This window comes from Melospiza melodia, chromosome 12 (assembly GCF_035770615.1).
Source record: "Melospiza melodia melodia isolate bMelMel2 chromosome 12, bMelMel2.pri, whole genome shotgun sequence".
Taxonomy (NCBI): Eukaryota; Metazoa; Chordata; class Aves; order Passeriformes; family Passerellidae; genus Melospiza; species Melospiza melodia.
In genome coordinates this window covers 23,059,079-23,084,132 of record NC_086205.1, presented here as the reverse complement: position 1 = coordinate 23,084,132, position 25,054 = coordinate 23,059,079, and the positions used below count along the sequence as shown (strand labels likewise).

Here is a 25,054-nt window from a genome sequence, read left to right as displayed (position 1 = left end):
GGTTTTGGCTCTTTAACATAGTACCATTCGTAAAGAGAGCTGTCAAAGAGGTGTGACAATAGCTGGAAGATTTTATAGGGTAAAGGGTCAAAACTCTGGCCTGTCCTTACAGAAGGACAGATCTGTTCTTGCTGCAGTACTGATCATACTGGAGCTCAGTAACTCATCTCCTTAACTGCAATTCATGTTTGTTAATGACCTGCAGTCAGCCTGAACATAACTCCTTAGTGCCTGATTAGTAGAACATTTAAACTTAAGAGAACATGGCATTCAGCGTCTTCTGGACAGGTGGGCCATACATTTTTGGGTGACTGGGAAAATTTCAAAGCAGATAAAGAGATGCTGTAGGTGAGCACCATCACCTGTGCTTGTGCAAAGTGTGATCAGTCCAGAGGGGTGGCACAGGAGAGGATCAAAATTGTTCATACCTCAGGTAATTAGGAAGTAATTTGTTTAATTTAGATTTAGTAATATCATCATGTTCATAAATAAAATCATTGCAGGGTAGCAAAAGCTACCAGTGAATGGTTGGATTATTTTCTAATCTTAATTTTTTTATTATAAAATAACTCAATAGGAAGCCCCTGCAAGAGCCTTGGTGGGGGAGGTTGGATTGGATGACATCCACAGGTCCCTTCCAAACTTAAAGATTCTGTGATTCAAATTTATAAAACAAAAACTGCATACAAGAAGGCCAAAGTGGTTTTGGTGGTTCTTTGTTTGTTTTGGAGGATTTTTTTGTTGTTGTTGTTGTCTGTGGTTTGTTTGGCTTTGCTTTTTTAATAATTAGGTGAAGGAAATTATTTTTCTCCAGAGCTGCCTGTATAATAACCCTTGTGGTTAAATCAAGTATAATTGGTCTATGGATCTGTAGATAGTAGTAATCATTGTAACTGTTAGCCTAAAGAAGGTGCATTTGGCCTTATGAGTGTGTTATTATTAGGGCAACATTATGTGGGGTTGTTGGGAAAATCAGTGTTGAAATGCAGTTGCCCTGGACATTAATATCATTAGAACAAAGTAATGCTTCTGCTTGGTAGTGGCAGATGACCTGTGGCAAAGGAAAAAACTCCTGACTTGCAGAGAAGAGAGTGCTGTGGGGTACAGGGTGTATTTTCATTCCCTCTGCTGAAAGACTGGGCAGTGGGAATGAAAAAACCCTGTGAATAATTGACTCCAGTATCCAGGGATACAGGAGTAGGGAAAGGGACAGTGAAAAAGACATTTTGCAGTGGCACTCTGACACTGATTTTCATAAATCTCCAGTTGTAAGTTGATGAAATGTTTTATTTGCACACCAGGAGTGCTGCTCTGTGTGCTCTGGCTGCACTGGGTGTTTGTTGTGGTTGGTGGTGAGCGAATGCCGAGAGCTCGGGATTTAGCAGAGGAAGTCTTGGGTACCACACAAGGGACAATGTTGATTCTGGTGCTGCTTTAGAGTTTCAGAGTAGCATCAATTTACTGTCTCATTGGGCTCAATCTTGCTGGTGTGTTAGACTAATGCAACTTGTAGCTGCCTGATGGATAGATGGGACCAGGAATATCTCCCAAGTCTCCGTTCTGCCACTTGAAAGCTTAAGGTGTAAAAATTACTTGCCCAACTTGTGCCATTGTAGGGCATTCAGTTATGGATCTGTGAGGCTGGCTTGGTGTTTTTCATTTTCTAAACTTTCATCCAGTTATTCATTCTGGGACAGATTCAAAGTGTGGTGTTCTGGAAATTGTGTGTCTCTTCTCTGTTAAACTCTGTTGAACTGCTGTTAAGAAGCCTCAAATAAAAAATAACTGAGCTGAATCACATCACCCAGGCTGTGTTGCCTGCTGCCTCCTGCTCTCAGGATGAGAACTTTGGGTGATGCCTGCTGATTTAATGGTGGACATTTTCTATGTGGTCATTGAAACAACTGATCAGAGTTTTGTGGTATAGTGCATGTTTTCTGCATATATTAAGGTTATTTGAATTGGTGGTGATTTGTTGGAAATTTCAACAACACAGTGTTGGGTTTCCAGCTTGGGAGTGCTTCAGTGGCTGCTTGGCTTTTCTATGCTTCTTGCCTGGGGTTGTGAAATCCAGATGTGCTTGGTTGGGCAGTGGGGGACAGGACCAGCACTGGAAGGAAATGGAGCCAGTGGGGTCAGCAGGACTGAGGGCCAGTACAGTGCTTTTCAAGTCTAAATTGGTTAAAATTTCAGGTAGGTTTAACATTATGGCTTCCTTGAACCCCACATGTTATTTCTAAAGGGTTAAGATCCTCTTTTTCTGTAATAAGGTATGAATACCCTCCTTTTCTTCCTGCTGGTGCTGCTGAATCTGTAACTTTTTGCTAGGACAGATAATGGTTAACTTGGGTGCTGTTTGTACACGGGGAAGGAAACACCTGACACACTGCCAGGTTTGCTTTGGCTGCCCAGGAAAACCAAACAAAATCTCTGGAGAGAAAACCAATTGGTCACTGCCAGTGTCTGAGGGTTCACCCAAATTTAAAACAAAACCCTTGCTGTTGGGTTTTGTGTTGAGGGGACCTTCATCCAGGCAGAGGGTGAGGAGAAGCAGTGTCAGAGCGCTGGCTCAGCATCTGGCAGGCAGATATGTGACCCCAGTGGGAAAAGCTGTGGCTGCACTTTCAGGGGGCAGCAGGAGAGGCTGTTCCCACTTGCTACATAGAACTGAGTCTTGGTTTGTATTTTAATGGACTCAGTATCCTCTGAAATATTTAGAAAGTGCATTGCATTGTATTAGTCACTCTGCAGGTGTGATGCTTACAAAGATTTATCTGAAGCCTCCTTTATTCAGTGTCCCATCTGTTGGTGTCTTTAAGTGTTTTGCAGAGAGGGCATGCAATTAGAAAGCCTGTTGTAGGTTGGGAATTCCCAAACCTTGGACCTTTTCACCACTCCTGGGGGTAAGATTTGTGTCCTGCAGAGCTCTGTGCTACACCTGGCAAGTTTCTGGGAGTGTGCAAGTCCCCAGCACAGCTTCCTGCCCATTCACATGTTGGTGCATGGGGTCTGCCAGGCTGAGCTTGGCCATGTACAGGTCCTGGAGGGCCATTCCAGACTCCCATTTTTCTCACACACTGATAAATTGTGGTTTGTGTGTCACCAGATGCATGAGGAGCCATCACAGGGGTTGGTGGTGAGGGATGTGAACCTCTCTAGGTACTCCAATACCAATGAAGGCATATTATTTTCTAGCTAAAACTTGGGGTTTTTTTCCTTGAATAGATCTGGTATTAAGTAATATTGGTGGAAGGTGGTGTAGATAGATGTACCCTGTATCTCTCTAAATCTGTCTTTAATCTTGTCTAAAAACCATATGCTTGGCAGCTTAAGAGCCATAAGTAGGGGATGCAAATGTGAAACATCAGGGATGTTTATGTGGAGTGCTAAGGCATGATTCATACTGAAATAATTTTATGTTGTGTATTCCTAGCTAAATATTAGCAGAATTCATATGACTACCAGAACTTGATAATGTGTGAAAACCGTGACAAAACCACTTGAGATGCAGTTCAGTTACATCTCAAGAAAAAGGTTAGAGAAGACTCATACATCACTGTAAGAAATAAAAGGCATAATACAGTAAATGTATTTTAATATGTGAAAAGAAGAAGCAAAAGCAAATAAAACCCATTAGAAGCAGTTGAAAAATGTTTGTTGTGTGAATATTTTGTTTAGAATTATCTACATTTATCTCCTCATTTTGCCCCTTCATTTTCCCCTTTAGAAGCTTTCTTCTAGAATGATCTAGAAAGCTTTCCTGCAAGGCCTTTCTTTTTCCTTGAAAGGCAAGCACTTGCCATTCTTCCCCTTAAGCAGATTTTTGTTTAGTTGCAATGTAATTTACAGCAGCACTGGAGCAGAGTTTATGGCAGGGAAAAACAAGTACAGAGCAGTTACTGGGGAAGCCATCAATGGCAGGCAGATCTCTTGCAAAATTAATGGGTTTCACTTCAGTCATGGCTTAATTAACATGCAGATTACTTCTACTGGTACTACTATCAAAGCAAGTAGGCACTGTACAGTCAGTCATCAGTTATTCACTTTTTCTCTTTTTTAAAATCTATATCATGTTCCTCCTTAATCCATGTTGCCTTGCATTCCTTTAAAAATACAGTACATATGTGATACATATATGTGCAAATAAACATAAATCCATATTAGTGAACAGAAGCCAAATTTGTCTGCCTACCTTGCTTGGAGTGGCACTTTGGGATTCTTTGTAGTGGGTGTACAAAGCACTGGCACTGCTTCCCTTGGTGTGAGGATTTGGCTGCACTTGGAGCTGTGTTCTGTGTCACTGAAAGTGATATGGGCTAATTATTTCTATGGATTGTTTCACAAATGGTAAAATAATGTCTGTACTGTTCCCAAATAACAAGAAACTTGGTAACTTCAAAAAAAAATTTAATAATTAGAGGAGAGTGACAAAGTTGTTTCTGAGAGAGAGGAAAAGTCTGAGAGAGAGGAAAAGGGCTTGTCAAACCACTATGTAATTACAAGAATGGGCAGACAAAAAATATTTGAAATAAATTTATTTGTATTTACCTGATACCTGAATTCAGAAGCTAATGAGAAGCTTCTTTTACTTTATAAAAAGAAGAGTTGCTTGCATCAGCTGTCTATCTTCTGTGTTATATATAGAGTTGGTATTCCTGATAATATTTTTTTGTCAGCTTTCCCAGCTCCCTTAAATCTCTTTTTTTTTTTGTGGGCTTGCTTGAAGCTGAGAGGTAGACTAATATCCTGCTCCCTGAGGTTTACTTCTGGCTGCTTCTGCTGGAAGGGAGAGGTTAGAGATGGAGCCTGCTTAATGTATTTGTAGTTTTTCTTTGAGATGATTACTGCTTGAGTTGACTGAAAGTTGAATCCCAAACTTCCTTTAAAATAAAGCTGGGGTAAATGGTGGTTGATGACTTAAGGCTGTTTTTGTTCTGTAGCTGGTGGAAACCTGAAAGACTTAATGTTTGTGACATGAATTTCCACTTTCTTTTATGTGTTAGCTTTCTATACAAGCAGCAGATTATGAAAACATACATTTTAAAAAGCGGTGAAATGGTTTTAAATGGCTCCCAAAGTGTTTCTTTTTTAAAGACAAACTATCTTTATATGTTTATAAAGTCTTTTGCAAGAGGAGAGGGATGCGTGATTCTTTGGGCTTTTTCTCTGCAGAAGAGCTAAGCAAGCTTTTATTCAAATGAAAAGATTGTTATTGAAATCTGTTTAAAGATAAAATCAGAAGTAACTTTGACGTGCTAGCTAAATTTTGTAGGGCTGTTTGCCACTCTTAAAAGTGTGCTACAGAGACACACACATAAATAGGAGAAGAAAGTGGTAAAGGAATGGGGAATATAAACCTGTAGGCTTTCTTATTAGCTAAAGCTGAAAAACAGAAGTCCCAGTTTTTATTCTTGTTCTTCAGTTATTTATTTTCCCCTCTAAAACCAGAATTTCTAGGCAAGAATCCACACTGAGCAGCTGACAGACAGCAGTCTGAGAAGTTAGCACTGAAGCAAACAAATCCTTTTCTGTATCATGCACTGCTGTAATCTGTCTTAATAAAGAAAAAAAGTCTCATTATTTGAACATTCATGTGATAATCTGTAGTGTAAAAAGTGCACAGGTTCAGTTGGTTTGTGCTTTGTGGTTGTTTTTTTTTTTCTTCTCTGAATGCCCAGTACTTCCCAGTTTATGTATTCAGCACGAGTTTTTCAAAGCAGTGTAAGTAGAAACAGAATTTTAGGGGCTGTACAAGTGCACAGACTTTTTGTTTTACAGATGGGCAAAGAAGAATCTGCCACATTGACAAATGGATCTCGAATTTCCTGAGTTAGCTGTAAAGATGTGTGTAGCGTGACTCGGACTAAAGATGTTCTAACAAGTTGGACTGACTGGTGTGAATGTTTTTTGTGATGGCTCCACTAAGTTCAGCATCTCTGCATTATTTATAGCCATCTGCTTGATGTGTTGAAGGCTCTGGCTCAATTAGATTACCTTTTAGCAGGAACAGCTCTCAGGAACAGTGCAAACAGGCATGTGTCTGGCTGCTGCAGAATAAATAAGGAAGTAAATAAAGTCAGCGGGGCTCTTTAACTGCTTTACTTATGGAGTAAAAAGGACACACAAAGAAAATATTTCAGGAGCAAATATGTGATGACCTTTGCATCTAGAGTGAGTAAAAGGGGTGCTAAGGAATGGAATTTTCCATGTATTTTTAAAGGATTACAAAAATGCCCAAAACCAAATCCAACAAACTAATGAGTTGCAAATGCCTCTGAGCTGCTGAACTTCCAAAAATGTACATTTCCGTTTTGCAGGATGGAGTTATTTATGAAGTTAACTGAGGGGAGATGTGGAAGTGATATTTGAAGCAAGGTATTTAAAGAGACCAGCCAAGAATGATGGAAATCACACCATACTGTGCTGCTGTGACCAGAAAGTCCTTCAGTCCTGTTTCAGTCTGTTTCTAACAGCAGCACTGCAAGAACAGCATTCCCCTTCTGCTTGATCTGGTTTGGAGAAAAATTCTGCTCTCAAATGAGTCATTTCACTGTGGAAATAGGGGATGAGTGAGAGATATAGCATTGACTCCCTCTTAATTGTGGGTGGAGAAAGAGCATTCCTGATGCTTTTAGAGAGCTGTAAACAAGAGTGTGCAGCTCCAGAATTCTCCAGTGTGCTCAGTAATCGGGGTGAGATTGAGAGGCAAAACAGCCTTTGAGCTGTTTTGCTTTGCACAGCAGGGGTGAAAGTAAAAAGATGAGCAGGATCTTCTGGAGATCAGCAGTGATGTAAGATCGAGGAGAGCTCAGGCATTCATTCATCCTTGCAAAATTAACCCCTATCAGTAATGCCAAATGAGAATGTTAATGAAGAGATGTGAGTGGATGGTGACAGTGTTGGCATGCAAGAGAAATGCTGAGGCTTGTACGCTTTTTATTGTGTTCCCACCAAAAACCTGCACCTGGGTGTAGGAATGCCTGTGTCAGCCATTCGTGAGAGCCAGCACCTCAAGGGTGATGTGAAAACTTTGAGTTCCAAAGAGACAAAAATTGGTCTGGGAAAACTGGAAACTTAGTGGAGATGCATGGGTCAGTATAGTCCTAAATTTTTATTTTTTTTTCTGTTGAATTTAACTTTTATTTGCTCAAGAAAATAGTATACTAAGAGTCAGCATTATTAACATTGACACAACGGAGCAATTTCAGTAGTTGGGAGCTTTTTTGCATGTTGATTAGTATTGGAATAAATACCATGACATCACACTGTTACAGATTAGTGTTTGTTTATGGGAAAAGTATTAGAAGGATGTGGAATTCTGCCTCCACAGAGGTGAAGCTGTCCACTCAAAAGACCATGACTGACTGGAGCATGCACATCAGTAACACTCCTACTCGTAATTATGTAATTTGCATTTTAGCATCTGCCTCTTCCTTAATTGGACAAATTAGAACCAATACAAATTATTATGACAATGACAGTAATTACAGATTGATAAATTAGAGGAACAAAGATGGTGCACATAATTTGTTCTCTCCCCTAAATCATCTTGGTCTGCAGTAGTATGGAAATGCTGCCATTTCTTCATCCTCTGGAAGTTGTTTTTCACTTTCAAGCTGCTTCTTGATATTTTAAAATCAGCCTGTTATTATCTTAGCATGACATTTGGCCTGCAGTTCCCAGCTAGGGATGGAAAAGGCTATCATTGGGCCTCGCTGCACAAAATAGCTGGGCAGAACATTTCTGTACACAGGCACTGTTATTCTCACCTTTTGAAGAGCAATTTCTTTTGATGACTTGGAGAATATTTGACCTTCAAAGTAAAAGCTGCAGGCAGTACAATGTGCCTTTGTAGTAGTTGTGTAGAGGGTTGAATTTTGTGTGTGTGTGTGTGTCCTGCTTGTTAGTTTTGAGAACAATCTCTTCACTTTTCTGTAAATTGCAGTGATCGTTGTTGACCTGGTTAGTCCCATTCAGGCTTAGAACTGAATTACCAATAGTTGAGAACAGCTAATATTTAGGAAAACATCTTTTCTTGAAAAGCTCATGGAATTCTTAAAAGCCTCCTCAGCTATATATGAGAAAATTGGGCTTCTTCTATTTTCTGTATAAATGACTTTCTGTTTTCTGTGGAAGTGATTTTCTTTTTACCCCAGGGAAAAAAACCTCTCTTGTTGTCTTTCAGCCTCAAGCTAAAGGACAAAAGAATGTGATGTGTGGATGGAAGACCTGTCCCCAAAGCACCTGTCCCCCAAACACCTGCAGCCTTTTGCACACCTGCCAACTAACCACCCAACACGTAACCTTTCTTCCTGAATGTGAGAATGACTTGGGAGGCTGCTCAGTAGAGATCTTGAGCTCTTCTAGAACTGTTCTCATTTATTTTGTCTGTCAGAGGAGCTTTTAAGAATGATTTCAAGGGAATATGTGTGCATATATATATGTGTATATATAATATATATGTTTATGTTATTCTTAAGTTTAATCTGGAACTTGTGCTTCTAACTTGAGCAAATTTTAAAAAACTTTGCAGAAATTTTTAACAACTTATATGTCTTCTGGAATGCTGTAGCACAAATAAACATTGCCAGCAATTGAAGATCATGCAGTTAGCAAAGAAGGAATTGTTTTCCTGTTGAAAAGATTTTTGCACTAGTATTCCAAGATTTTGCTGAAAGAATGACTATTTAAGCTTTCCTCTGTCCACTGTTCTGTCAATTGTTGAGATTATTGATGTGTTTTGTAATTTTGACCAGAACATCCTAGACATGGGACTGACAGAATTCAAGTGTTGCTTGTGCACACCAAGGGAAGGGATCTGATTACATATTGAGACAATAACTGGTTTCTTACTTGGGACTATAGTATTTTAAAAAGAGCTATACATTGAGGCATCAGAGTATTGATTTCAAAAAGTTAGGGCAGAAAGTCCATGCTAAATAGTGATAGGTTATTGTGAAACACTTGTCTGTGTTAATATCAACTGTGTTCAGTTAATTTCTCCAATTTAATACTAAGGTTTAAATTTCAAATGTAATCAAAACAATACAGTTCATTTCAGGATTGCTTTTTCTGAGTACTGTGTACTAACAAATGATATAGTTTTGGTTATTGATTTTTCCAAAATTCATTTAAGTTTTGCTAGATTTGTATCAGCATAAATAAGCTTTTTTCCCTCTCCATTGAAGAAATTTGTCTCTTATTCATCATAATCTACTTTTTCACCTTTCCCTTTATATTTTCCCAATTTGATATATCTGTAGGAGGCTGGGGCAAGATGCTCAAAGCTGCATTTTCTGGAGCACGTGTCTGGCTTGCTGTGATATGTGGGTACGTCTGTGGACAAGGAGCTGAATTAGTGATGTGCGTTATTTGTATTGATAGTTTATGGAGCACTGCTGCACTCTGTGGACAAGCAGAGTGGATAATCTGGTGTCTGTTAATGCACTGCGGGTTTTGATGTGCTGCTCACTTAATGCAGAAAACCCTTCAGCTCTGCTTTTCATTGTGGGAATAAATGGATCAAACTAATCAACAGGTTAGAAGAGCTGGGCAACAAATTCCTGAAAAGCACTGCTGGTTTTACCCAGTCCCTCCTGAATAATTTCATGAGTTATTTTTATTTCCAGTAAATTATGTATAACCAGATGACCACAAACACTTGTTAGAAGAGTGCTGGGATCGTTCCCCTCTGCTCACATATGGATTTGATGAGAGCCCAATATTCCAAAGTACTGGATGTGCTCCTTTCCTTGGATGGGGCAGGACTCTTGTTGGCGTCTATAGGATCAGGGACTGTAAGAGCAGGTAACCACACACAGTTGTTTACTGCAAAATAAAACATGTGCAAATTCTTCCCTAGTACAGAAAAATCTATTTTCATGTGGCCTTGTCTTTGAAAATGAGACTTTACAGAGGATGAGGAAGGGACTGGGATAGGATACTCTGTGCTGTAAACTCAGCTTAAAAATCTGAGCAATAGTGTCTTTCACAGGTGTTAGAGGGTGAATTTGTGACTGCCAGAAAGAAGATGAGCTTCTGATAAAACTGTTTATTTATTTAGGACTATTTGAGTTCAATACAGAATCACAGGATACCCTGAGTTGGAATGGACCCTCAAGGATCACAGAGTCCAGCTCCTGGCCCTGCACAGACACCCCAGGAATCCCACCCTGGGCCTGAGAGGATTTGCCAAACACTTCTTGAACTCTGTCAGGCTTGGGGCTGTGCCCACTTCCCTGGGAGCCTGTTCAGTGCCCAACCACCCTCTGGGTGAAAAACCTTTTCCTAACATCCAACCTAAACCGTCCCTGACTCAGCTCCATGCCATCCCCTCAGGTTCTGTCACTGGTCACCAGAGAGCAGAGATCAGTGTCTGGCCCTCTGCTTCCCCTCATGAGGAAGCTGCAGACTGTGTTTAGTCAGAGAGAACACAATTCATAAGTAAGACAATACTAAAATTTCTTGGAGGTTACTTGCTTAGAATAATTTTTAAGGCTTTTGTTCTGCTGTGTCTTTTTTTTTTTTTTCACGCGAGACATCATTTAATTTGTAAAACACCAGGATGGTATTTATAGAACAAAGTCTCTTAACCTGAAGTCTGGTGATATATTGGTATTTAAAGCAGTGATAATGCTGTTAGTGAGGAGCTTTAATTGCATGATTATAGAACAAAATTAGGCACAGCGACGTGCAGTCATGATAACCCAGTGATATGCTAAATTTATAGATAAGACTGCCTTTCTCTGCATCCCTATACTGTCAACATACAGAAATGTTCCTAAAAGCAAGTACTTCAGGGAATTTGGGGCTTGCTCCTGCACACTGCCTTCCCAGCCAGGTTGATGACAGGCTGTATGGATTTCATTGATAAGGTTCAGTGCCTCAAAGATGACTATTCACCTGATGCCCTTGGAAAAATCCCTCTCTGTGTGCAAATTTCTTACCTTGAAAATGGCAATCTTGGAGGATACTGTGTGAAATCCATCAGGGGTCCAAGGTACACAAGGGTTATTTCGTGGGATCCCAGCTGTACCTGCAGAGTTGGCTTCACTCATGAGCTGCACTGGCAGCCCCCCCCCCAGCCATCTGTTTTGCGACCCATTTTGAAAAAAAACCATAGCAAAGCACTCAGATTGCCTGTTAATGCAAGACTGAAGTTTATGATGACAGGTCAGCTTGTAAACATGGATTTACTGTTCTCTTTTACTGTATGTCTATGCTAATCCATAGTTACATGCTATAAACTCAGACCTCCTATGAAATTCTACATGCAAATCTGACATTATTCTGTTTTCGTGGTAGGGGGGTTTTTTGGGATGTGATCTTTGGGATGTATGAGTTAGCAGGAGGTATATGTGACAGGAATGGTACTGATTACAACTGCCCTTTTTCTTCAGTGAAGTGTTACACAGTCCATGGCACTGACTGCTCTAGAGCAACATCCTCGTTTTGTGCGAGGACGAGGCAAAATGTGTCTTATTGCAGAGGGTGTGCTCAGCAGCACAGTTGGGAATGATTAAATGCAGCTCAGAACAACATCTTTGCTCATGACACAGTGATTCAGCACTTGGTGTTTCTGAGCAAGGAGCAGGGCTGCAGCCATCCCCTAATTGCTGTCAGCCTGGTGTACAAGCAGTGTTTTCTGCTTGGGTCCTGTGCTCTGCCCATCCTCTGCACTCCCATCCTCCTAGTTAAACCACGGCAGGTTAACTTGCAGAGGTGTTACACCCTGGAGATAACAGCTGAATAGCATCATTCATTAAAACAAAACAAAACAACCTATATGGTCTCTGCTGCTTTTCATTTTGAAATGGGAAAATGATCTTGGCACAGGGCATTTCCTGGGGATTAATGACTGGCTGGGGTTAATGGCCCTTGGCTTCGCTGTGGGCCATCAACTCCTCCCCGCTGGTCATTAATCTGCAGGAAATGCCCTGTGCCAAGATCATTATTGTTGTATTTGGGTTCTTTGAGAGCTGAATTCGGGAACCCACACTGCTCTAATGTGTCAGAGCCTGCTGGGTGTTCTTACATTTAGGCCTTACATATTTTTTTTTTTTATTATTTTTTTCCTGAGCTTATCTGAATGGAAAGTTTTCCTGAGTTTCTCTTAATGGAAAGTGTCTGTAACACTTGAGGTCCTTTGAAAATATTTCACTGAGCAGCAGGCAAGGTAATGGTAAACTTTGTGGTGAAAATAAAAGTTCTGTGTAGTGAAAATTTTTGAAAAGGTCGTGTACTTGGGGACAGTCTGTGCATTTTAGCCTGGTCTAGAGAAATAGGCAGAGCACTGGACTTGGCATGGGAGCCTGCCAGGGAATGCAGGACTCAGGGTGTGCACAAGCTGTAAAAACCCCTTCTTAAAGCTAAGATGGTTCCCATTTTTAAGATTTTTTTTTTTCTCTACTGGAAAATCAGGAATAAGAAGAGATAAACTGATTTTTTCCTCTACCACCCGCCAGCTGTGTGCAAAAAATGGGGTTCTGTTCGTTCTCCCCAAATGAGTTCAAGCTCAGAATGCACAATGCTTTTTATAAAGATTTTATGTAATAAGGTTATGATGTCTTCTTGTATTCCATACTGAATTACTTTAGGGTTGAATACAAAATTACAGAATTAAAAAAAAAAATTAAAAATTCCTTTTAGGGACCAGTTTAGTGTTGTGGCCTGGAAATACCAACTCATGACTACTGGCACATTTCTTTATTTAAAAAAATATATTAAAAAAAAAATCAAACCACACAAAACCACCACACCCACACCAGCTACTATTCTTCTATTGATGAAGCTATTTATTCATATTAGAAGTAAGGTTATGAAGAAGTGAAGCTCATGCAGCACAGAGTAAATGCAGTTTTGAGGGACACAGCTGCTGAGTGAAGTTGGTACTGTGCATTCATCTGACATTCTTAGATGACTGTTTTTGTGTCAGTGAATTAATGAATTCACTGAAAAGAGTAAAAAATCAATGTTGTGCCCTGATTTTTTTTCCCCTTCTTAGATGCTTTTTTCCCTTGCTCCTTCCTTTCTCTCAGGCAGGTCTGTGAAGTGTCCTGCTCTTTCCTTCAGGGGCTTTGCAAGCAGGCAGCCTGGTGCTGTGCTCCTCCCCATCCTCAGATGTGCCACTCTGTGAAGCTGCCTTGGGTCAACAGGAAGCCTTCAAAATGTGCATTTCTGATCTTGAAAATGCCACAGTGTGCGCGAGGTTTGAAGACAGCTGCAGGCTTAGTAGAGACTGTCACATATCCAAAGACCTTTCTGATGGATTTAGTAGAATTTTGGCAAGGAGAAGGAAAGATGTTTCATCAGGAGAAAAGGTCCTGGCTCAGGTCTACATCAGGACTTTTACAGGTCTTCAGATTAAGTGTGAGATATGGATTTTTTGGGATGAAAGTATATTCATAACCCAGTTCTTATGTCTACAAGTCAAAGATTATTTCCACTGTTGTGGAAGGAACACTCTGAATTCATTCTCTGTAGTAGTGATTATGAATTGTCAAGCTGAAAGTTTTACCTAGAAAATGTGATATGACAAGAAATAAGGATTACTAATATTTTATAAGTAAACAATGCTCTCATAGCAGCCTTTTTGTTCCAGATGGAATGGTAATTCCTACTCTGACAATAACCCTGTAACAAGGAGAAGACAACTTGCCATTACTAGCTTTCCATGTGCTTTTAAAAATAGATTTTCATGTTCTGTCACTTACCCACTGAACATCAGAGATGATGTAGGTAAGTCAGGAAGTTGATATTGTTGTCTATGCAATTGAGATACTCTGTTAGTGAAAGCAAATAAAAATGCAGTGAATACCAGGAGAGAAATTAGAACTCTATCTTTGTTTGCCTGATCTAGGAAAATGGAAAAGAACGAGGAAAAAAATTCCTTGTGAAAAAAACCTTGCTTAAATTCCAGAGTATCTTTGTTTTGCTACTAGTCTGGTAAAGCCATCTTTTATTGTTGTCAGACTATAAACTTTAAGCAGAAAACATCTTGTTGGTAGACATGCATTTATTTGGCAAACCTCTGCCTACTTTCTCACCAAAAGCATGGGTTTTTTTCCTTTGGATGAAGGGACAGGAGAAGGGCAGTAATTAATGAGAAATGAATTTTCCAGCTGCTTGTTTCTCTGTGCCCAGCCTTGGTAAGGACTGGTCACAATGGATCCCTGGTACCCAGAAGTGGAGATCCCCTTTTGGCTGTGCTGGCCTCATTGAGGGATGAGCATCAGTCCTGATGTGACTTGTTTATGTGTAAATAATTTCCTAAAGTAACACACAAAGATAAACCAGGCATTGGATCTGTGCTGGCTTTGACTGGGGTAGAGTTAATTTCCTTCACAATTCATAGTATTGTTGTTGTTGTCAGACATACCCAACTATTTACTTTGGTTGTATCAGGATGTGAAATAAAAGTTGTTTTTGTTGGTTTTGTGCTCTTCAGATCACTGGCTTTACAAAAGGTTAACCCGCTAACAGTTACTGTCTACTCAGAGACAAAACCAAGGCTGAAGAGTTCAGTATGATCTTAGTCTCAGGTAGGAGTCAGAGCTATCTTTACTGTGTGGTTTAAAAAACGGACAGAAATTGAGTAAAAGTTAATTAAAAACATTGTGGACTGCAGACAACATTTCCATTAAAATTAAATTTAAATGGAGAATTCCAGAGCAGATTTGCTGGAGCCAGAGCCATCAGGATCCTGATGAAGCTGAGTAGTTAAGATAGTCAGATGTACACAGCAGAATGCCAATACTTGATTGTTGTATACCATACACTGTTGTTTTGTGTCTATTTCCAGAAATTATCCCAGTTTTATCTTACTGTGATGTTTTTCTAGCTGCCCTAATGTTTACAGAGCAGTATTTAGAGCATGGTAAAAATATGGAAGCAGGATGATGCCCATATCTTATCTACTGCGTGCAGTATTCATTCCAAAGAAGGAAAATTTTGTTAGCTGCTATTTTTCATTGTATAAATTAATGGGTGCTTCTATGCATTTCTCAGTCAGATTTTAGCTAGTATTTGTCTTTGCTTCTCATTTTCATACCTGCCAAACATTGAGTGTATTATCCCAAGAGACAGAGCCTGTGATAGGGATTATTAATTGTAGAAAAGTAAGTAGCTGTCAGTAACACTTTAAAAACTTGTTAGCCAGATACTTGTCTATATGTATGTGTTGCTTGAGTTTTGTTGGCTTCAGCAGAAATTTATCATTCTCTTTGAAATGTGGAACATCTTAGAGGAAAGACAGACTCGTAGCATTTGCAAACCCCAAGACACCAGGAGAACTCAGTTTGCAATCATACAGAGAAGCAGTCATACCCAAGAGACATCACTACTGGACTGAGAAAAATGTTTGCCAATCAGCAATATATAATGAATAATGAACAATATTTGTCATCTCCCTGAAAGTGGGGCATTGCAATACAAGTTGTACAGCTGTTATTGTTTAATTGCAGCTGGATTAATAAAATGTGATTTTTGCAGCCCATTTGCAATTTACCACTGGGGAATAGATTTTATTACCACTTTGGGTGTCTCTTAGTTAATAATTTGTGCCTTTTGAGCATCAGTGTTTGGCTTCAAATCCCAGATACAAGTTTATTAAAAATTGTAATAGTTTTTAGAGACTATAAAATGAAATGAAGTGCACAAAATGTGCTTTCCAGTGCATGAGTTTAAAATAATTTTTTTACTTGACTAATTTCAGTGTTTCCAGGACTTAAAAGTATTGAATTTAAATAATTGTTAAATTTTAATTTGCTAGACATACAATACTATTTTCAATAGATTATTTATATTTGTTAGTAATTAAAGATTCAGAATGGTACTGAAGATGTGGTCATAATGTGTAATTTTTAAAACTTGCCTATTGTTTATGCAAAGCAGTGGCAATGCAGAGAAACTGGACTGATGTTTGAAGTCAGAAACAAGAACAAGATTATTTAACAAGTAGTTAAATAATCTGATTTACAGAATAGGCTGACCTGGTAAAAATAATTGACAAGCCTTTTCTAGATAAACTGGGCCTTACTGCTGGTTGAATGCGATCTCCTGTTAAAGTCAAGGGTAAATCAGTTCTTGGCTAATTTCCCTTTGCTTATCACTGGCAGATTCTCTAAGCAAGTGTCAGAGATCCAAAGCTGCCTCTGGATGAAAACACTTCTCCACAAATTCCCTGGGACAACTGGAGCAATTTCTCAGTTACCTGTGAAAAGCAGCACTGCTCCAGGCTCTGCTCCACATGCTTGCATCTCCTTGCCGTCCCCATCCACCAGTTACTCCCATTTTATTCTTCTGAAAGAGAAACAAAACCCTCTCTCATTTTTGGGATGTGGCACCTTTGCTTCCCCTTTGGTTATTTTCAAGTTTTAAGCTGGTGGTGCTCAAAGGTGAGAAGGTGCCACGGTGCAGATGTTGCTGCTCGATGCTGTCAATGTGCTGCTCCTTCTGCTGTTCTCAGTAGATACAAGTGTAAGTTGATATTTTTGGGATGGAAAGCATTGAAAACTCTTCTACAAGTGGGACAAGGTTTTTTGACTCTGCTTAAGCAAGCATGGTACCTGGTGATTCCAGTGTTGTTTAGAGCACAGTACTATAACTCAGTTGGTTAAATGGAGTAAATATTGCTAGAATGAAATGGAAAATAACAGTTCTATTACTAGCATTTAAAGGAGCCTACTGAAAGCATGCTTACTGTTCTCTGTGTTAAAGTAAAAAACAAAAAAAAGCTCAGGTAAACATTTGGCAAAAGATTTCCAGAATCCTTAATCCAAATTCTGTCAGCATCAGGGTGAAGGCTGAAGGGGAGGAGACTTAGAAAATGTGATAGTCTGCAATATTCAGGGAAACTCAATTTCAGAATTAGATTTTTGCCAGAAAATTGATTCTGTTCCTCGTTCCAGCAGTGCTTAGAGCACAGGTGAGTTAAGTGTGTGCAGCAGCCAACCCCACTTTATAAAGGGTGTGCTGTGATCTTGCAGTGAATGTCCAGCACTTGTACATAATTACAAGCAACTGACCCTACCTTTTAAAAACTGCTGATATTTATCATGATTATCTGAGCAGAGAAACGGAAAAGCAGCTTTGCTGTAGTGTTACAGTTGTGTACAGCCATTTTTTTAGGTTGAATACATGCCTGTTACTCCTTCATCCTTTTAAGGTTTTACTCTGAATATTGGAATTGGTCTGTGCCAGGGAAGCCCTCTCCCATCTTTAGCTTATTCCATTTTAATCCAAGGTAATGGGTCACAGGACAGGATTAACACAGCCCTTCAGTGGCTGAATGTACAATTTAGAGCAAGACTAAGGTGAGAATAGAGAAAGGTGGAGAGCTCGCCCTAAGCAAACGTGAAATGTACTGCCTCTCCTACCTCTGATAAATCCTCTTATCTCTGAGCGTGGTGGGGAAGGGAGGGATAAAAGATGAACCTATCCCTCACTGAAATAGGAATTTGCTTAAAGGTGAGAGCAGAGTAAAAGGAGCTATGTTAAACTTGAACTGTAATTGCTGCATCTGTGTCAGGGCTTGAAGGATCATGCACTGCACAAAGCTTCAATAGAAGAGCAGTCCAGCTGTAGCCCTGCTTTTTTTGTTCCTGTTTTCCTTGCTGTGTGATGAGTGAGCTTGCCTGGATTACTTTACGTGTGATTATAGTATTTCTGTAAAAGGAAAATTTAATTTGTTTTTTTAGGTTGTTAAGGAATTTGATCTTGAAAACTAAAATTTAGCAATAAATATGAGCTTGCTGTATCTCTTGCCAGAAAATTTTGTCTGAATTTCATATTTGAAAGAGTCAGAGTGAAACAGGGAATGACCCAACCTTCAGACATTTCCACATGTCATATGATTGTCAGTAAAACAAGATTTGCCTTGTATGGGCACTTGCTATTAAAGCTTTGCCATGGGAATCCTGGCTGAACCTGGGTTTCTGTTAGACAGCTTGACACATGACTTTCTTGGTACTCACAAAAAATCTATAAGGTTTGACTTTTAATCACAGGAGGTAGTACAGACAGATGCTCACTGTTTGTGTTCAGTAATGCCCAAGTGGAAAAGCTGTTGCAGGATCTCCTGTGAATTCATTTTCCCTGGTAATTAATTGCCTGAAAACCTGAGGGGGTAAGCTAGGATAAGTTCTTCATGAGTATTGCAGCACCTGAAGGAGAAGGTTAAAGTGTAGAAAGTGCATCAAGCTGCTGACTCTTGTTTGTGCCTCCTGAAAATTCTCCCATCTCTTTATTTTCACAGCCACATGAAGATCAAGGGTACTGATTTAAAGCACGATAGTAATTTGGATTTGCTCGTGGTGTTAGCAGTCAGATGTGTATTTTTATCACCTTGAGGCCCTGAGGAAATTGGCTGTGAGCATTTATATTAAGTATTATTCTGGCTCCACATTTTCTGGTTTCTTTGTGGCCATGGCATTACACACCCTTGGTGAATACAAAGATGCTTATGAAGTGTTAAAGCTGAGTGTATTTAATTTCATGTCAAGAAGGACTCCCTGCCATAGTGTTCAGCTGAGCCATTGTGAATAACTGTCAGTCTCAACACTGACATAAAGCACTTCTGTGCGTGTGTGATTGGAGTTTTTAAGGATTCTAAGCCCTTTTTTGTTGGTGTATTTTAAAATTCTACAACAACTGGGCTTTCAGCTCTTCACAACGTGCAGAGCAGTTTGTGGTTCTTTGGGCTTGCTAAAGTGGCCTTCAGTTTGGGGGTGTGGACATCTTCAGACCTTAACAGTTCCATTAATACGTTTCAAAATTTATATATCCAAAATAATGTATCTGTTTATTCCAAAATCATATGCTAATCTTCTTTCATCGAGCTTTCATATTAATTTCTTGTGTCACCGTCAATGCTCAAATATACGTGAACAACTTTTTCATAAAAACCTTTTATATCAATAGTGTTTTGTAATAGTAAAGCCAGTAGCAAAATAAAATCCAGGAAATTATTTGGCCACAATTAAATGGAAGGGAAAAGTACCATCCTGATGACAAAATTGAATTCTTGTTTAAAAATGCGGTAGAAGTTTGCCAGTCTTCAGGAAGCATAAAATGCCATTAACCAGCATTTAGTCACTTACTAATACTGGATGTGATTTCTAATTGCTTCTATACTTTGTCATTGTTCAATACAATCAAATCAAATTGGCCAGAAAATTTTTCTTGGATCGTCACAGTCCATGACTATGTTTTTACTGTTATTGTTCCAGCTTCTCTTTCATCACCCCAACCTTTACTGCTTCGTTAAGTCTAAAATTAGACTTTGACAATCAGCCTATTTTATTGGAATTATGAAAAAGAAAGAAATATACATGGCAAAGTTGAAGGGGAGGCTCCAGTATCATATTTTATTTCATGCTTAGCAGTTCCTTGAGAGTTATCAAAGTCAGGGATCCTTTATTTGTAATTAAGTACTCCTCACTTTAAAATCATGACTAATAAATGTCAAGTGCAAGAAGAGGCGCTATTATTCAGTGAAGGTCCTTGGATGTTTTAGGGTGAAAATGTGTAGGCATGAAGGTTGTTAATTTTTAAAATGTTGTAGGGTTGGTTTCATTACAAAATCCTAAAGTTAACCACTTCAGATAAAGCTCAAAAATCATTGAAACATTTGGGGAGCTCTTATACTACAGGAAGCTCTTGACATTTATGGTAATTAAAAGTGAAGGTATCTATTAAATACTTAAGTTATTCATATAAACACCAGGCTGGCGTGCAACTGTAAGAGTTTATATATCTTAATTAGAGGTGGTCAGAACTGTGTAGTGAAACTGTTTTCTGTGTTTGGTGGTGGCTGGGATTTTATGTTTTGATGAGACCCAAAAGCTTTGAGGAAACATTGACATAAATGCTTTGGGAGTCACCTGGAATGAGATTTATTTTCTTGCGATTGGCAGATGCAGTTTGGTTCCTGCAAGGCAAGGATGTGCAGTGCCTGGAGCATCTCTGTGAGACAGGCTGAGAGAGCTGGGGGTGTTCAGCCTGGAGAAGAGAAGGCTCAAGGGGCTCCAAGGGAGCTGGAGAAGGGCATGGAGTGATGGACAAGAAGGAATAGCATCAGACTGAGAGAGAGTAGGTTTAGATGGGATATTAAGGAGAAATTCTTGACTGTGAGGAAGGTGAGACCCGGCACTGATTGCCCAGAGCTGCTGTGGCTGCCCCATCCTTGGGAGTGCTCTTGGCCAGGCTGGATGGGGCTTGGAGCAGCCTGGGATAGTGGGAGGTGTCCCTGCCCATGGCAGGTAGAATGAAGTGAGCTGTAAGGTCTCTTCTAGCCCAAAACATCCTGTGATTCTCTGATGATTCTCTCTCCCTTGCTGTTGTGTATGTGTCTTGAGGCCTGTTCTGGCATGGGTCTTCTCTGCCCTGTATGATAGGTTTTTTTTGTTTCTAATGAAGAATAGGAAAATACAAATCTTCCATTTCTCTGGGGAATAGTCCAGTTGATCTTGGCCCCAGTGACCTGGCTGATTTTCCTGATCCTGACTTAAAAGCATTAACTCATGTATTAGTATTTTGGAGAATCTAGAGAGAATTGTATTTAGATATTTGGATATTGAATTTTTGGAAAGTTACTCTTTCTACTGGGCAGCATCTGCAAAATGTTAGTTCCCAGTAGCGTTTCAAAAGTTCTAGGAATTAGGTCTAACCTATAGAGAAAAACATTATCGTCACCGCTTATTTGATTGTAAATCCCTTTTAATAAAACTTGCAGACTGCACCCAAAACATATTTCTGTCTGTTTTTGCCTATTACTACAACATCTGGGGGCTCTTCTGTCAGACAGTGAGATAATTCTATCTCTAGGATGGGCTTTTTTGTTTTTTTAAAAATTCCTCTTCTTAAAGGAAAAAAATAATGCATTTGGATTGTGCCACAATTAAGGATGCACCAAAAACAATCTGCTTGAGCTAAGGTGTAACACTGAGCACCGTTGTGGAGTAATAGCTCTGTTACTGAGGCACAGCCAGAGAAGTAGCATGGTAATTGGAAAGGCATTTTCCTTCCAGAGATAAAAGGCTCCCCTGTAAAATGGTGAAATCTCTTCCCAGTTTGTAGTTTTTTCACACTGGACAGTCCTGTTGGTGGTGATGGAAAGACCCAGAATAAAATACTGGATAGCAGATTGGCACTTCATTACAACCTCTTAAAAATAGAAACAACAACAAAAATTACTTTTTGGATGCCATATTAATTCAGCTGAGAAATATTTATATACTTTGAAGGCTGTAAGAGAAATGTATTTCAATGCATTTCAGAAGAGATTTTGAGCATGCTGTGTTCAAATTTAATAAATGTGCCACTCTATTCAATTTGCAAATGCCAGTCTCTTCAATGTACTTTTTCATGCATTAGGTTTTTAATACTTACTTTTTCACACATGCCCTGGAGAAAAGCATGCAATCCACTGTTACTCTGAGGTAAACTGGATTTCAGTGTAGTCTGTTTCAAATTAAATGAAATTGTTTATTAGTTTTGCAGTTCTGGAGAGCAGAGGCACCCTTGGGTTTTCACTGAGCTGATGAGGGATATGTTAGCCTATACATCCAAAGAGGACTGATGCTAATTGGGCTTTTCACTTTGATAAAGTCCTTGGTTTCAATGATGATACACAGGTTAGCTGCATCTTTTAATTAACAAAAAAAAATTAAATTCCTCTACTGGAATTCCCTAACTGGTGAGTGGTTTCTATATGCAAGTATGCTCTCTTGTGGTAAGCCATTTTATTGAATCCTCTACCAATCCAAAATTGTAACAAATTCTATTTCAAACTGTGATATTTCTAATATTTTCTTTTTCATCGTGCCATTGTTTCCAGGGTTCACAGTCTGCCATGCAATGGCAGAGCCCTGGATATGGAATATGTGGCTGTACATATTTTGCAGATCTGTGCAGTGCAGTTGAGTTACATTCAGTGCTTGAGCAGCACATGACTTTCCTCCTGGCAGCATTCAGTTTGCTGTGGAATGAAGTGCTGTGTGACTAGCAGTGACTGTGTGATTCAGGGCGTGTGATACTTGTACAGCCTCTAAACATCAGGCAGTAAAGACAGAGAGGATTCTAGTGCTGAAGCTCCTTCATCAAATTCTGGTAACTGCATTTGTGCTTGTTGCAACTGCTAAGATGCTGTTTAATTGAATCTGAGTCTCAGAAATTCAGTTACTCTGGTTTTGTCTAGTAACAGAGAGTGTGGGTGGAAAAAAAGGCAAAAGAACCCAAACTGTGCTGTGATGTGGATACTTCTGGGTGGTGTGAGTGCCCAGGTGCATGTCTTTGCTCAGCATTGCAGTAGGACTATCATAACTATACAGATAAATTCAAAAGGCATAAAATCTAATACATCTCAGTTGCCTCCTCTTAAAAACATCAGCAAGATGGTTTTAGTCTTCATGATTAGCTTAATATCAAAGAAGTATAACTTAATAAATGCCTGGGATACCCGTAATCCTCTATATTTCTCATACGACAGCTGGGATTTCTATCCAGATTCTTTACTGGCTGAGTAATTTCCATATACATTTCTGTAGTGCTTTGCCTGGGGGTGAGGATAGCCAAATGTCAGCAAAAACATGAGGTTATGTTCCAATGATCTCAGTCATGCAAGTCCTGGATACTTCCCTTCAAGGGAAAATAAGGCCGTAAAGAAGAACTTCAGAGCATCTTTTTTGAGGGCCATGAAATTCATGAAATCTGCTTAAACCCAGAAACACTGGGCACATTTCTCATGAGCACAACTGCTGTTGACTTTTGTGGAAGTTCTGGCAGGCTGGCAATGCAAAGATCACATTCCCATGGTCGCAGAGATGATGTGATGTGTGCCCCATGCATGAACATTTAATGTCAGAACAATCAAATATGCAGCAGGTGTGGGCTGTAGTGGAATGATCTCATTTGGCACAGAGCTTGGATAATGTGTAGGAGAGTAGGAGATGGATGGGATAAGAGCATGCTGGAGTAATACCTTCCATTTGCTGGAGCCTAATTTAGTTGAGGAGATGAGCAGCATTTTTAAAAGAAGTTTGTTGCATTCATGTTGTTTTATTTGTTATTCTTTAATATCAGTTACAGCTCCATTCAGTGAGAACTGAGAGGTGTGACCCTGTCTTCCAGTTTTCTTCTGGTTTTATGTAACCTGGAAGAAACAGTTTAGAAGGTTCAGCACATTGACTCAGCTCTTCATGAGAGCTTAATAGACCCTGAGCAGGAACCTGTGCTAGAAGCTTAACATAAATATTTTATGGAGAAATGGAGTATTATTTTAAGGGCAGAAGTTGGTTAAACAGCATCAGCAGTTTCAAACTATAGCAGGCAGACGGTGAACTGCACTGTTTACAGTGATAATTGTAGGAAGGTGTGGGGTGTGAATCTAGAGTTGAAGATGATGCTGTGTCACTGTGTTCAGACACAACCATCTGCTCGTGGTGCTGGTTTACCCCATCTTGTTGCACATAAGTTCTGTGCAGTCTGTTTTACCTGCAGCACAGGATTAGTCTCAGTTGAAGGTTTTTTTTTTCCTATGGGGCTGGTTAGCTATATTTACCAGTCATCATCTCTCTTGCAGTGGACTTCAACTCCCAAGTTGTTTTTGTTTCCTCATGTCCTTCACATTTCTCTTTTCCTCCGTGTCCTCGCCCACGGTTCTCTTTCCCCTCTAATGCTTAAGAATCCCATTTAGAAACACTTCATCCATCTTTGATATTGATTCAGCTTTCTGTGGTGTATGTGTGTTAAATATAAGATGCTAGAGTTTTTCTTCTGGTTCAGTAGGCTCTCTTCAAGCTTTTATGCAACTGGGTGAGATTTCCTGTTTCTTTTTCTCACTGGAGAGTACTGATAATATAAGTAAAGAACTAGACAACTGCACTGTCTATTTTACCTCCACTTAAATCAATTTAGAGGACAAAATTACAATAATAAATACATCTGTGTTTAAAATTGATGGCTGTTCACTGCTCAACTCTGCAATATTATTTCTTTTTTAAAATTTTTTATTGTTCAGTTTCCTAGGAAGGCTGAATAACTCTAATCAGCCACGCAATGCCCACAGAGCTGACCAGCACCTCTCAGTGAGCCTGAGACCAAGAGAGGTGTGTAAAAACGCTCTTCTGGTTATCTTTAAAAGAGCAAGACCACGAGTAGTTTGCATTCACTAAGGATGAGGGATGCCCAGCTTGTTAGGATGATGCCGGTGTGCTTCCAGAGGAGCAAGAGAAATCAGTGGTTTGGAGTATTTTAGTAAGACTTTTGGAGAACACTGTTGACCACGAGTCTCACTGCTCTCTGGGTCCATTTCTGCCCTTTTCTTCAGCCTTTCCAAGTTTTCTCTGCTGCTTCTCCCCAGCCCCTCTTGTCCCGCTTGCTGCGCTGTGAGCTCCATTTGCCCTAAATCAGGGGAAATGTGCTGTGCTGGGATTTCCTGTTTGTTGTTGGTGAATTAATGAAATCACATTTCAGAAATCTGTAGAAACATCTGCCCCTGGATTGAGAAGTTTGGAATTTTAACCCACAGGGTCAAAATCTGGCAGCTGGAGGCGTTTGGAGCCAGATGCCATGCAGCTAGTTCAGCACTCCAGCCTACGGACTGAACTGGCTGCCATGGAAGCTGGGTGAAAATAACTATTTTATTCCACTCTTTTCCATTCTGTCTTGTTGCCAGTTCTTCCTTTAGTGTCCAGTGTTCAGAACCTGTGTTGCTAGTTTATTTTATAGTTTTTTTGGGTAAGATTTTGAGCTCAACTCCTAATAGTGTGCATTTTTCTCTGTCTAGAAGAATAAATCCAAGAGGATGGAGGAGAAACATCTAATTAATAGTAAGAATCACTGAACTTTGGGCAGAAGGTGAATCATATGGGAGTTGCATTGGTGCTGCAACTGAAAGTTTTATGGCCTAAATACCTATTTTAAATTAGCGATTTATCTTTACTCTCCATACTTATTTCTACCCTTCAAAAGGTGCAAAGAATCTGTTATCCTTCCTTGCCACAATGAATAAAGTTATTTCTGTGCTGGAAATAAATAGGCAATCACCAGAGCTGGA

General features: G+C 39.6%; 1 protein-coding gene and 1 long non-coding RNA gene across 2 annotated transcripts in view; both read left to right on the top strand.

The window, feature by feature from the left end:
* Nucleotides 1–25,054, top strand: part of NAALADL2 (N-acetylated alpha-linked acidic dipeptidase like 2) — a 395,312-nt gene that overhangs the window by 48,363 nt on the left and 321,895 nt on the right. The window lies entirely within an intron of this gene.
* On the top strand, nucleotides 6,693–9,995 carry LOC134423468 (uncharacterized). The gene is made up of 4 exons (XR_010029132.1): nucleotides 6,693–6,791; nucleotides 8,186–8,318; nucleotides 9,264–9,330; nucleotides 9,630–9,995. It is a non-coding gene; the product is annotated as an uncharacterized LOC134423468 (long non-coding RNA).